General features: G+C 40.2%; 1 protein-coding gene and 1 pseudogene across 2 annotated transcripts in view; both read right to left on the bottom strand.

The window, feature by feature from the left end:
• The window catches only part of ACSS2 (acyl-CoA synthetase short chain family member 2), a 64,114-nt gene that overhangs the window by 28,152 nt on the left and 23,226 nt on the right, over positions 1–12,736 (bottom strand). The window lies entirely within an intron of this gene.
• Positions 6,253–9,524, bottom strand: LOC129150921 (mortality factor 4-like protein 1; annotated as a pseudogene).

The following is a 12,736-nucleotide window of genomic DNA, read 5'->3' as shown; positions in this document are numbered from 1 at the left end:
GAATTCACAGGGTCACATATTTATTTTAACTGAGAAAGAAGTTATTTTCTAACAGGAAGTAAAGCTGATTTGGTTGATTATATTGACAGTGAGAACTGCTATGTAAATTAGGTTATATGGTGAGCATTTTCTATAAATTATATGAGCTAAACTTGCAGTCCCAAGGTTTTAAAAAAGATATATAAAATATATACATGTATACAATATAAAACACATTGCACATAGCAATTATTTAACATTATGATAAAACTAGAGGCCTGGTGCACGACCTTCATGTACTGTGGGGGAGGAAATTCTTCAGCACGGGACCCCTCAGGGGATGTCCACCTGCTGGCTTAGGCCTGCTCCAGCAGGTGGACATCCCCCGAGGTGTCCTTAGCACTGCCATGGAGGTGAGAGAGACTCCCACCACTACCGCTACACTTGCCAGCTGTGAGCCCAGCTTCTGGTTGAGTGGCGCTCCCCCTGTGGGAGCACACTGACCACCAGGGGGCAGCTCCTGCATTGAGCGTCTGCGCCCTGGTGGTCAGTATGCATCATAGTGACTGGTCGTTCTGCTGTTCAGTCTATTTACATATTAGTCTTTTACTATATAGGATGTTTAAGTATAAAGTTTAAAATGTGTGAAGAGTTACATAATTTTTCAAAATTCTTTTTAAAAAACAAAATATATATATATTTTAGAGAAGAGAGTTCTGTTCAAGTCTTAGAATAACCTGGTGAAAAAAAAAAAAAAAGAATAACCTGCTGAACAGTTTGTTTTATTTTTAAATATATTTTATTGATTTTTTACAGAGAGGAAGGGAGAGGGATAGAGAGTTAGAAACATCGATGAGAGAGAAACATCGATCAGCTGCCTCCTGCACACTCCCCACTGGGTATGTGCCCGCAACCAAGGTACATGCCCTTGACCAGAATCGAACCTGGGACCCTTGAGTCTGCAGGCCGATGCTCTATCCACTGAGCCAAACCAGCTAGGGCCAGAATTCTTTTAAGTGTACAATTTTTAAAGTTTAAGGTTATTGATCTAAATAATATTTCAAATATTGTCACCACATCACTGTCTACCACATCAGAAGCATCTGAGAAGGTTAAAAAAATATAAGACCCACGTCTTATCATTTGGCAATTCTGATTCAATAGGCTGAGGAAGGTCCAGGAATCTGGATTATTAAGAACTTCAGGCCCTAGCCAGTTTGGCTCAGTGGATAGAGTGTTGGCCTGCGGACTGAGGGGTCCAGGGTTGGATTCTGGTCAGGGGCACATGCCTGGGTTGCGGGCTCGATCCCCAGTAGGGGGTGTGCTGAAGTCAGCCAATCAATGATTCTCTCTCATCATTGATATTTCTCTCTCTCTCTCTCCCCCTCTCCCTTCCTCTCTGAACTCCCTCTCTCTCTCTCTCTCTCTCTCTCTCTCTCTCTCTCTCTCTATAAATACACACACACACACACACACACACACACACACACACACACACACTATATGTATACTTTTTTTTAAAAAAACAAGATCTTCAGGTATTTATTTGGAGTCACCAGACCTAGACTTACTGTTGACCCCTAATTCAATAGGTGAATTTGCATGAAATTTTCTCTCTCTCTTGTTTTAAAAATATATTTTTTATTGATTTCAGAGAGGAAGGGAGAAGAAGAGAGAGATAGAAACATCAATGATGAGAGGGAATCATTGACTGGCTGCCTCCTACACATTGGACCGAGCCCATAACCCAGGCATGTGCCCTTGACCAGAATCGAACCTAGGACCCTTGGGTCCATAGGCCATCACTCTATCCACTGAGCCAAACTGGTTATGGCTCCCCTCTCTTTGAGCCTCAATTGCCTTCTCTGTAAAATATAAGATGAAAGGGGGGAGTCAGGAGGAGGAGGAAAGTTGGTGTTAGACCAGATAATATTGAATGTATCTTAGACTCCCTGATTCTCATTTCTCCCTTTCAGAGACAGGAGAATGGGCCCTAAAAGTCAGTTTCAAGGAAAAAAGGTTTTACTAATAGGGGTTTAAAAAAAAAAAAGAACAAACTTAGCTGAGGTATAGACCAAATAAAAGTAATGAAACCCGACATGCCTGTCTCACATTGGTTTGTGTAGATCAAATAAAAATCCTGCTAATTCCTTACATGACAACAGTATAAAACTGCTTTAGAGGATATTCCCTCACATGATCCTCACAGCTACCTAAAGAGCAGGTATTATTATCCCCATTTTAAAGATATAAGAAATCCAGAGAGAATGGTTTGCCAAGGCCACACAGGATGGTTATGGACAAATCTGTAACTAAGCCCCAAGTTTCTGATATCCAGGGTAGTGTTTGTTCCACTGTGCCAATTTGGTGTGTATTTAAATAAACATGGAGAAGGCTATGTGCTAAGAATCTCCAGGAGCATTGTGAGAAGCAGAGAAGACTGCCATCCACTTTGAGCTTTAGCCTATGGTCAATATCTTGAGAACTTCCTGCAAGATTCAAAAATTCAGCCCTAGCCTGATTGGCTCAGTGGATAGAGCATTGGCCTGTGAACTGAAGGGCCCCAGGTTCAATTCCAGTCAAGGGCACATACCCATCATCATTGATATTCCCATCTCTCTCCCCCTCTCCCTTCCTCTCTGAAATTAATTTAAAAAATATATTTTTTAAAATTCAGGCAAGGAAGCATGCAAATATCTACTTTTATAATCCTTGGCAGTGCTAGGAACACTTAGTCATCCATTTGTTCCTATAGACATGACCCCACTCCCCTGAAATAAGGAAAAATACAATATCCTCAACATTTCCTTCCTAAATAAAATTCCAGCTCATAGGCAAAAATCTTGCTCCACCAGATTGTGAGCTCCAATAAGGACAAGCACCAGATTTCCCTTGCATATTGCTATATGCCTAGCACATATCTATAAAAGTAATTTTTTTCTAAACCTGCTACTGGAACATGGCTATCTGTAAGTTGGACCCTTACCTAACAGAACAAAAGTTTCACAATATTGCACTTGGCAATGATTTATTGGATATGACACCAATGACAGAAACAATAAAAGAAAAAAAATTGGACTTCGTGAAAACTTAAAATGTTATACATCAAAAGACACTATCTACAAAGTAAAAAGGCAACCCTCAGAATGAGAGAAGATATTTGAAAATCATATATCTCATAGGGATTACTATCCAGAATATATGAAGAATTCCTAAAACTGAACAAAAACAACAACAAAGCAACCAATTCAGCCCAGCCAGTATTGCTCAGTAGTTGAACCAGGAGGTCACGGTTTGATTCCCGGTCAGGACACATGCCCAGGTTGTGGGCGTGATCCCCAGTGTGGGGTGTGTATGAGGCAGAAGATCCAACAACTAATCCAATTCAAATGGGCAAAGGACTTAAATAATCATTTCCCCAAAGATATAGGAATGGCCAATAAGCAGATGAAAAGATGTTCAACATTACTACTCATTGGGGAATTTCTTTTTCTTTTTTTTTCTCATTGGGGAATTTCAAATGGAGTTACACCACCTTACACATATTAGGACTAGAGGCCCAGTGCACGAAATTCGTGCACCTGCAGGGGTCCCTCAGCCCGGCCTGTGCCCTCTTGCAGTCGGGAGCCCTCGGAGGATGTCCAACTGCCAGGTTAGGCCTGCTCCCCGCCAGCAGTCAGACATCCTTAGCGCTGCTGTGGAGGTGAGAGGCTCCCGCCACCGTTGCTGCGCTCGCCAGCCGTGAGCCCAGCTCAGGGCTTCTGGCTGAGTGGCACTCCCCCTGCAGGAGCGAACTGACCACCAGGAGGCAGCTCCTTCATTGAACATCTGCCCCCTGGTGGTCAGTGTGTGTCATAGCGACTGGTTGTTCCACTGTTTGGTCAATTTGCATATTAGCCTTTTATTATATAGAATGATTACTATAAAAACAAAACATAGAAAACAATAAGTGTTGGTGAAAATGTGAAGAAATTGGAACTCTTGTTGGTTAGGATATAAAAGTGGTACAGTTGCTGTGGAAAACAGTATGGAGGTTCCTCAAAAAATTAAAAATATAATTACTACATGTTCCAGTAATCCCACTTCTGGGTATATACCCAAAAGAATTGAAAGCAGCCTCTCAAAGAGATATTTGTACACTTCACAGCAGTATTATTCACAATGGCTAAAACATTCACCACATTCACAGCAGTATTATTCACAATGGCTAAAGCATGGAAGCAACCCAAGTGTCCACAAACCAATGAATGGATAAGGAAAACATGGTATAGACATACAATGGAATATTAGCCTTAAAAAGGAAGGAAATTCTGATACATTTACAACATGGATGAACCTCGAGGACATCATGCTAAGCAAAATAAGCCAGTCACAAAAAAGACAAATAGTAGATGATTCCACTTATGTGAGGTACTTAGAGCAGTTAAAATCATAGAGACAAGTAGTAGATTGGTAGGTCCCTGGGGCTGGGAGAAGAAGAGAATGGGGAGTTATTGTTTAATAGGTATAGTACCGTATTTTCTGGCGTATAAGACGACTTTTTAACCCAGTAAAATCTTCTATACTCCCAGTCATTTTATACGCCGGAAAATACGGTATTTCAGATTTACAAGATGAATAGAGTTCTGGACATGGACAGTGGTGATTGCTGCACAACAATGTGAATATATTTAATACCAGTGAACTGTATACTTAAAAATGTTAAGATGGCAAATTTTATGTTATTTGTATTTTAACACAAAAAAAGAAGAAAACGTTAACAATAACAAAAAACTGCTGCTAGAAGCTAGTGGATTGTCTATGGAGCATGGCTAGCCATACAAATAAAATTAGGTTACTGTCAGTTTGGGATGTCACATTTGGATTCTCTGACTTAAAATATATAAGACAGTTATCCTCAAGAGAAGCTGAAACTGAAGTTCAACAAGAGGTCTATGTTACTGCTCATTCTGATAAATTTCCATGTATGAAAACATCATAGTAAAAAATAAACAAACACTGGTTTAAAAAACGAGCCTCAGTCAAAAATCATACTCAGAAGTGTAGGTGTTGATATACTATAAAGAAAGTTTCCTGCAAGCTGGCTGGCGTGGCTCAGGGGTTGAGTGTCAGTCCATGAACCAGGAGGTCACTGTTGGATTCCCAGTCAGGGCACATGTCTGGGTTGTGGGGCCAATCCCCAGTGTGGGGCATGCAGAAGGCAGCCGATTAATGATTCTCTCTCATCACTGGTATTTCTCTCTCTCTCTCTCTCTCTCTCTCTCTCTCTCCTCCCTTCCTCTCGGAAATCAAGTAAATATATATATATATATATACACACACATATGTATATGTATATGTATATATGTATATATAAATATATAATCAAATATATATATACATATATATTTATATATATTATAAATATATACAAATATATATATACATATATATATATACAGAGATTGTTGTTGAGGAAATTAAATATATACATATATGTATGTGTATATATATATATTTAATTTCCTCAACAACAATCTCTGTTATGTGTTCCAGGATGAATAGCTTCAGAATCTTATTTCTTTTATTTAAATAAAAGAAAGATTCTCCCAGTTAGTAAAACTATAAGCTCTGTTTTTTCTCTCTTTGAAATTTAAAGAAAAAATTTATTGAAGGTCTGAAAAACAATTCCTAAAAGACTGGCTTTTCCAGAAAAGTCTAGCTACACAATGCATTGCATCTATCATGTTAAAATGTGCATTAGACACAAATACAAAAACCATTAACAAGCCACCACTCTTCAACAATCTGAGCAAAGATAAAATGCCTAAGGAACAATGTGGATGACTTGCCAAGGATAAGCTCTTTACTTTAAGCACCAATAAAAAAGAAGAAAAAGCACAAATGGATGAGTGTGATCAGTTATATGCACTGAATTGAACCTTTGGCACTAGGAATCAGAGCATTTTGTCATATAACATTAATACATATTAAACAAGTACATAGTGTCAAAGGAATAGAACCACCAGCATTCAAAGGCAGCTTTATTAACTAGGCAATAAAACACTCTACAGCAGGGGTGGGGAACATCCAGCTTGTGGGCTGTATAAGGCCCAAGAAATCATTTGGTCTGGTCCTGCCAAGGAAACTGCAGGTGGGACTTTAAATTCAATAAATCTAGGAGCTTTTTTTATAGCAACATAAATTTATATTAAGTAAATTATATTAAGCGAATGATGTTATAAATATCCAAATGGCCATTGGCACACAAAAAGTCCCCCCCGCCCCCCGCTCTACACTATGTCTCTCCATTATCCATCAATACACTGGTAGCAACTTTGAAATAAAATAAAATAAAAAGGAAAAGAAAAAAAGGAGCTGTAACCCTTCTATTTTCTGTTTAAAATCAAACAAACATCAATTCTGTTATGCACTAACATTTTTAAAGTACATCATTTGTACAAGAGAAAGACTAAGAACAGAAATATGTTGCAGAGATCCAAATGTAAGTGTAACTAAGTGCCTCACACAGCTTTCCGGTGGTACTCAGGAGGAGCCACTTCATAGTCCCTGGCACTAAACAAAGTTGCAGAGTTCTTTACCAGGTATTTTAGGAAATCATGAAGATAATTCAGAAATAAAGCAAGGCTTTTCTCATCCAGAGGTGTATAGGCCAGCATCACTTCAATGTGTACAAATAATCTCAGTAGATAAAGTGCTCCATACACCTGGGACATGGGTGCCTCAGGGTGATCTGCAATGAATTCAGCATACAGCAGTCTCTCAAATTTGTAGAGTATCCGAGTACCCAACATTACATTGAAATATTCCTTTATCCCTGTCACAACTTCATTAACAGCATACTCCTTATTATCTGTTTCCTTGAGATTTCTTTTTTTAAAATAAATCTTTATTGTTCAGATTATTACAACTGTTCCTCTTTTTCCCCCCATAGCTCCCCTCCATCCAGTTACCACCCCACCCTCTGCCCTTACCCCTCCTCATTGTCCTCATCCATAGGTGTATGATTTTTGTCCAGTCTCTTCCCGCAACCCCCACACCCCTTTCCCCCCCGAGAATTGTCAGTCCACTCCCTTTCTATGCCCTGATCCTATTATATTCACCAGTTTATTCTGTTCATCATATTTTTTTATTCACTTGATTTTTAGGTTCACTTGTTGATAGATATGTATTTGTTGTTCATAATTTTTATCTTTACCTTTTTCTTCTTCTTCTTCCTCTTCTTAAAGAATACCCTTCAGCATTTCATATAATAATGGTTTGGCAGTGATGAATTCCTTTAGCTTTTTCTTATCTGTGAAGCTCTTTATCTGACCTTCAATTCTAAATGATAGCTTTGCTGGATAGAGTAATTTTGGTTGTAGGTTCTTGCTATTCATCACTTTGAATATTTCTTGCCACTCCCTTCTGGCCTGCATAGTTCCTGTTGAGAAATCAGCTGACAATTCTATGGGTGCTCCCTTGTAGGTAACTAACTGTTTTTCTCTTGCTGCTTTTAATATTCTCTCTTTGTCTTTTGCTCTTGGCATTTTAATTATGATGTGTCTTGGTGTGGTCCTCTTTGGATTCCTTTTGTTTGGGGTTCTCTGTGCTTCCTGTTCTTGTAAGTCTATTTCTTTCACCAGGTGGGGGAAGTTTTCTGTCATTATTTCTTCAAATAGGTTTTCAGTATCTTGCTCTCTCTCTTTTTCTGGCACCCCCATAATTTGGATGTTGGTACGCTTGAAGTTGTCCCAGAGGCTCCTTACACTATCTTCATATTCTTGGATTCCTTTTGCTTTTTGCTTTTCTGGTTGGGTGTTTTTTGCTTCTTTGTATTTCAAATCTTTGACTTGATCCTTGCGATCCTCTAGTATGCTGTTGGATCTCTGTATATTATTTTTTATTTCAGTCAGTGTATGCTCAATTTCTAGTTGGTTCTTTTTCATATCCTTGAGGGTCTCACTAAATTTATCAGCCTTTTCTAGAAAATTCTTGAAAAACCTTATAACCATGGTTTTGAACTCTATATCCAGGCGTTTGCTTTTCTCCGTTTCTTTCATTTGTGACCTGTTTCTTTGTCTCTGCATTTTGGCTGCTTCCTTGAGTTGATAGAGTGGCTTTGTGTGCTAGGTGTCCTATAGGGCCCAGTGGCTCAGCCTCCCCAATTACCTGAGGTGGACACTCTTGGTGCACCCCTTTGTGGGCTGTGTGCACAGTCTTGTTGTAGTTAAGCCTTGATTGTTGTTGGTATCCCTGGGAGGAATTGACCTCCAGGCCAACTGGCTGTGAGGATCAGCTGTGTCTACGATGGGAAAACTTCTGTGCTGGAGACACCCTTATAAGACAAGACTTTCAAAAGCCTCTGTGCTCAGCTTGATGGGGTGGAGTCTCAGGGCAGAGGAAACAGCAATGGCTTCCCGTCAGCCCTGCCCTAAGAGGCCCCTGTGTCTCAGTGTCCCATGGTAATCGCTGCAAGCATCTCTGAGAGAAAGCCGTCCTCAAGTTTCACCCACTGCCAGACAGTCCAGTTTCTCCCCAAATTAGTCTGGGTCCCCAGAGTCTCACCCGGAAATGGAGTTCAGAGCAGTTGGGAGCTTTTGTCTTCCTCCCAATTGAGAAAGCCAGCCGCGTACTCAGTTGCCAGCCCTCTCCGCATGCACGCCTCTGTACCTCTGCCTTCCGCAGCTCCTGTGAGTCTCAGTGTGCTTTTCTCTTTCCTTCTAGTTGTAGAATTTCCACTCAGCCCGCCTTCTTGTGGTTCTGGATGATGTCCATTTTGTCTTTTAGTTGTAGTTTTGAAATTGTTGTGTGAGGCAGCAGTTTAGGTGTTTACCTATGCCGCCATCTTGGTTTCTCGAGATTCCTTATAATTTGCAAAATCCTCCAGAATGGAATCCACATTCTTCTTGGCAGAAAGATAAAAGAGCTTGGAATCCACATTCTTCTAGGCAGAAAGATAAAAGAGCTGTTTCTGCCAGTTAATTAAGTCCCAGTCATCAACAAGCCATGATTTTAGTTCTTCAGCCATCTTTCCTTTGACATCAATTCTGTTCATAAATATTTCCTTGTTTTCAACAGTAGGATCTACTCAAGCTCTTAAAATATATATATATATATATATATATATATTTTATTTCAGAGAGGAAGGGGAAGAGATAGAAACATCAGTGATGAGAGAGAATCATCTATTGGCTGCCTCCTGCATGCCCCCTACTGGGGATCAAGCCCGCAACCCGGGCATGTGCCCTTATCTGGGGCTCGAACCATGACCTCCTGGTTCATAAGTCGACTCTCAACCACTGAGCCATGTCAGCCGAACCTGATTGGTTTTTTTAGGTTCTTGCTGTTTCTGCAGGTTAGTATCCATGTATTTGAGTTACTCTGCTTTCTGGAATCCATTCTTCCCAATTTTCATTCCAACCCATATAATGTATAAAGTATTTCACTTGTTTGTCCCTTATGGCAACTTTTCACCCTTTGCTTCACCAAAAATGAGGCCCATGAAAGCATAGCACTCTCTCACCCTCCTGGAATTTAGGCTTCGCATCCTGCTCTGGAGCCATTTATAGTGATTTCCTTTGGCCTCCTCCTTCTCCCACCACTTGAAAATTAGACAGTCCAGGAGGAAAGGGGTGGGTTTAATCCTCCTCCTCTTTATTGCCTGCTCCAGCCCTCCCTTGGCCCTTTTAGGCATTCTTCTTCTCCGTGAGGCCTCTCGTAAGGAATGTCATAGATGTGCTTCTGGGAGCCTGGGAAGACAATGAAGGACTGGATGTTCACTACCTGTTTGCAGACACTGATGGAACAGGCGAATCGGCACTCAGGCATGGTGGATAAACCTGGCCAAGCTAAGCTTGAAGACCTTTCCAGAAAACATCCTTGATCTTTAGGACCACTTCATGTAATCCACTTCATGTTGCCCTCCTCCAGCACCTGGATGCAAATGAGTCACTGTAGCAGTGTGTTGCCTTCAAATGGAGGCATGCATCAGCAGCTCCTGAGCAGCTTTATGACCTTGGGTAGAGTAATGTTATCTGCCAGACTTCATGTTTGTTCCACAGTCCATACTTGACAATCAGCTTCAGCTCTTGGCCCGGGTGAGATTTGAAGGTTCTCTGTGGAGGTCACTTAGGTTCCCATCTGCACCTAAGAACAGGCTTCAGTAACTGAGAAAGAGCTGTACTTGTAACTTTTCTATACATTTAAGAAATGTTTCAAAACTTTAAAGATTGATAATTTAGACTAGGGAGGGCTCATAGAAATTGTCCAAATACTTAGTTTAAATTTTATTCTGTAGATTAAAAAAAGCCAGAGAGGCTTCTAGACTAAAGGGCCCTCCTCCGCCTCAAAACTTCTTACTACTAAAATCCCCATGGTGGAACAGAAAAGAATGATCTTTGCCAGAGTGGTCACCCAACAATCAATGCCACTGCTTGCTAAATCACAAAAGGAAAGAAATAAGAAGCTAGTCATTACTTCCATAAGCTTAAAGTCTTTAATTAGAGATCTAAACCACCCACCATCTAAAGCCAATCATAGGAGACAGTGATCAAGAACAAGAAAATGCAGAAGTAGGAAATCATCAAAGGAATGAAAAAAGAAATAACTTAAGTATGGTCAATCATTAAATACTCCCTAGAAATGATGGATTTTGAACCAAGTTTGAAAAAAGGAGTCTAAGTATTCATCAGAAGAAAAAAAGGTATTTTGGAAAGAATATAAAAGTCATATATGGCTGCCAGTCTTGAACCCGTCTGCCTAACAATGTCCTTGGACATATGTGATATGTATGAGTGTTAGCACCACCTCACAGTAGTAACTCTTTCAGTGTGCTTTTTATCTTTCATCTCAGTTAATCCTTATAGCAATCTTTTGAGATTGGCAGGATAAGTATCCCCATTTGAAATGTTGGGAAACTGAGGCTCAGAAGCATAATTCAGATGCTGAAGGTCCCAAAGCAGTGGTTAGCACCTCTGCTTGCAGATGCAGATCTTCAGGCTACACTCTCTCTATATATATGATCAAGAGAGTGATATTTTCAAAATGTAGCTCTGATATGTCATACCTTTATTTGAAATTCTTCATTGGCTCCCTAGCATTTGTTATAGCTGCAATTTTACATATCTATGTATAAAACACAAATTCCTGATCCTTCCCCAAAGTTTCTACTCCCAGGTTCTCCAATTCAACTCATGGAAATTCCATTTTTCCAGTTGCACAAACAAAAACACCTTTAAGATATTCTTGACTCCATTCTCTTATACTCCATATCAAGTTCATTAGCAAATCCTACTGGTTCTGCCTTCAAAATATTCCAAAAGCTGACTACTTTTCATGACCTCTACCATTATCTTCATTATCATATATTTTCTGAACTATTGTCAGTGCCTCCTTCCTGGTTCCCTTGCTATTGCCCTGTGCCCCCACCCACTATTCTCAAGGTAGGATACAGACGATATATAATAGTCAGTAAAAAAAAAAAAAAGTTTAATGAATACATGAATGAGAACATCTCAGCTAAGGAAATGATGCTATTTCGTTGAGATTTTCTCTTAAATGTTTTTGGGGTTTTTTAACTCTCAACCGAGGATATTTTCTCCATTGATTTCCAGAAGGGAGGGGGGGGGAGAGAGACACACACACACATTGATTGGCTGCCTCCCACATGTGCCCCCACTGGGGCCTCTTGGTCTGTAGGCCAATGCTCTAAACACTGAGAAAACTGGCCAGGGCTCTTAAATATTTTTAGCCTTATAAATTATCATTATAAAATGTAGTTGACATTTCTAAAGCCAGCCCAAACCCTCTAAGTAAACTACTAGCTAGACAAATGACAAATTGTCAAAGAAGCTAAGGCTGTGAGTTGAAGCATAGTATCTACAACAAAGCATGTAGGTGTTTTTCTGTCCAGAACAAGTTACATCAGCTATGTGATTCTAGCTAAGTCACATCGACTCTCAAAACTTCAAGTTCCTCAAGTTGCCCTGGCGGGTGTGGCTCAGTTGGTTGGAGCGTCATCCCATACACCAAAAGGGTCTACGGCCATACCACCCTGAACGCGCCCGATCTCGTCTGATCTCGGAAGCTAAGCAGGGTCGGGCCTGGTTAGTACTTGGTTGGGAGACCATACACCAAAAGGGGGCAAGTTTGATTCCCAGTCAGAGCACATACCCAGGTTGGCGGTTTTATCCTTGGTCCAGTCAGGTGTGTGTGGGAGGCAACCAATCGATGTTTCTCTCACATCAATGTTCTCTCTCTCTCTCTCTCTCTCTCTCTCTCTAATTTAAAATTTTAAAAAATATTTTAAAAAACAAACAACAAAACCTCGAGTTCCTCATCTATCAAGTGTTAGTGTGAAACATACCAGGTTCCAAAAAACAAATATACAACTACAACACAGAGACATAGTTTATTATTAGAATAAATAGAAAATTCTTAGGTATTATGTGAGATTGTAAAATGAGTGGTAGAGTGTGACTGTCAACAGGATTAATGTAATCTTAGATATGTAAAGTCAGCACAAAAATGGTAATAGTTCCCATTCCAAGTCAAGCCACAGCTAGAATACTTAATGAGAGATATTGGCCAACTAGAGTATGTCTAGAGGAGACTGACATGGATGATGAAGGAGTTGTTAAAACAAGAACACTGGACTAGATCATGGGTTTTCAAACTGAGCTTTGCAAATCCCTAGAGGTTCCACACACATACCTCCCAGGGACCCAGGGACAGGTGAAAAAACAATAGAATGGGGCTCTGGTTCTCCCACCCATGC

Source organism: Eptesicus fuscus, chromosome 12 (assembly GCF_027574615.1).
Source record: "Eptesicus fuscus isolate TK198812 chromosome 12, DD_ASM_mEF_20220401, whole genome shotgun sequence".
Classification (NCBI taxonomy): Eukaryota; Metazoa; Chordata; class Mammalia; order Chiroptera; family Vespertilionidae; genus Eptesicus; species Eptesicus fuscus.
The sequence above is the reverse complement of the archived record's forward strand: the minus strand, read 5'-3'. Positions and strand labels throughout refer to the sequence as shown.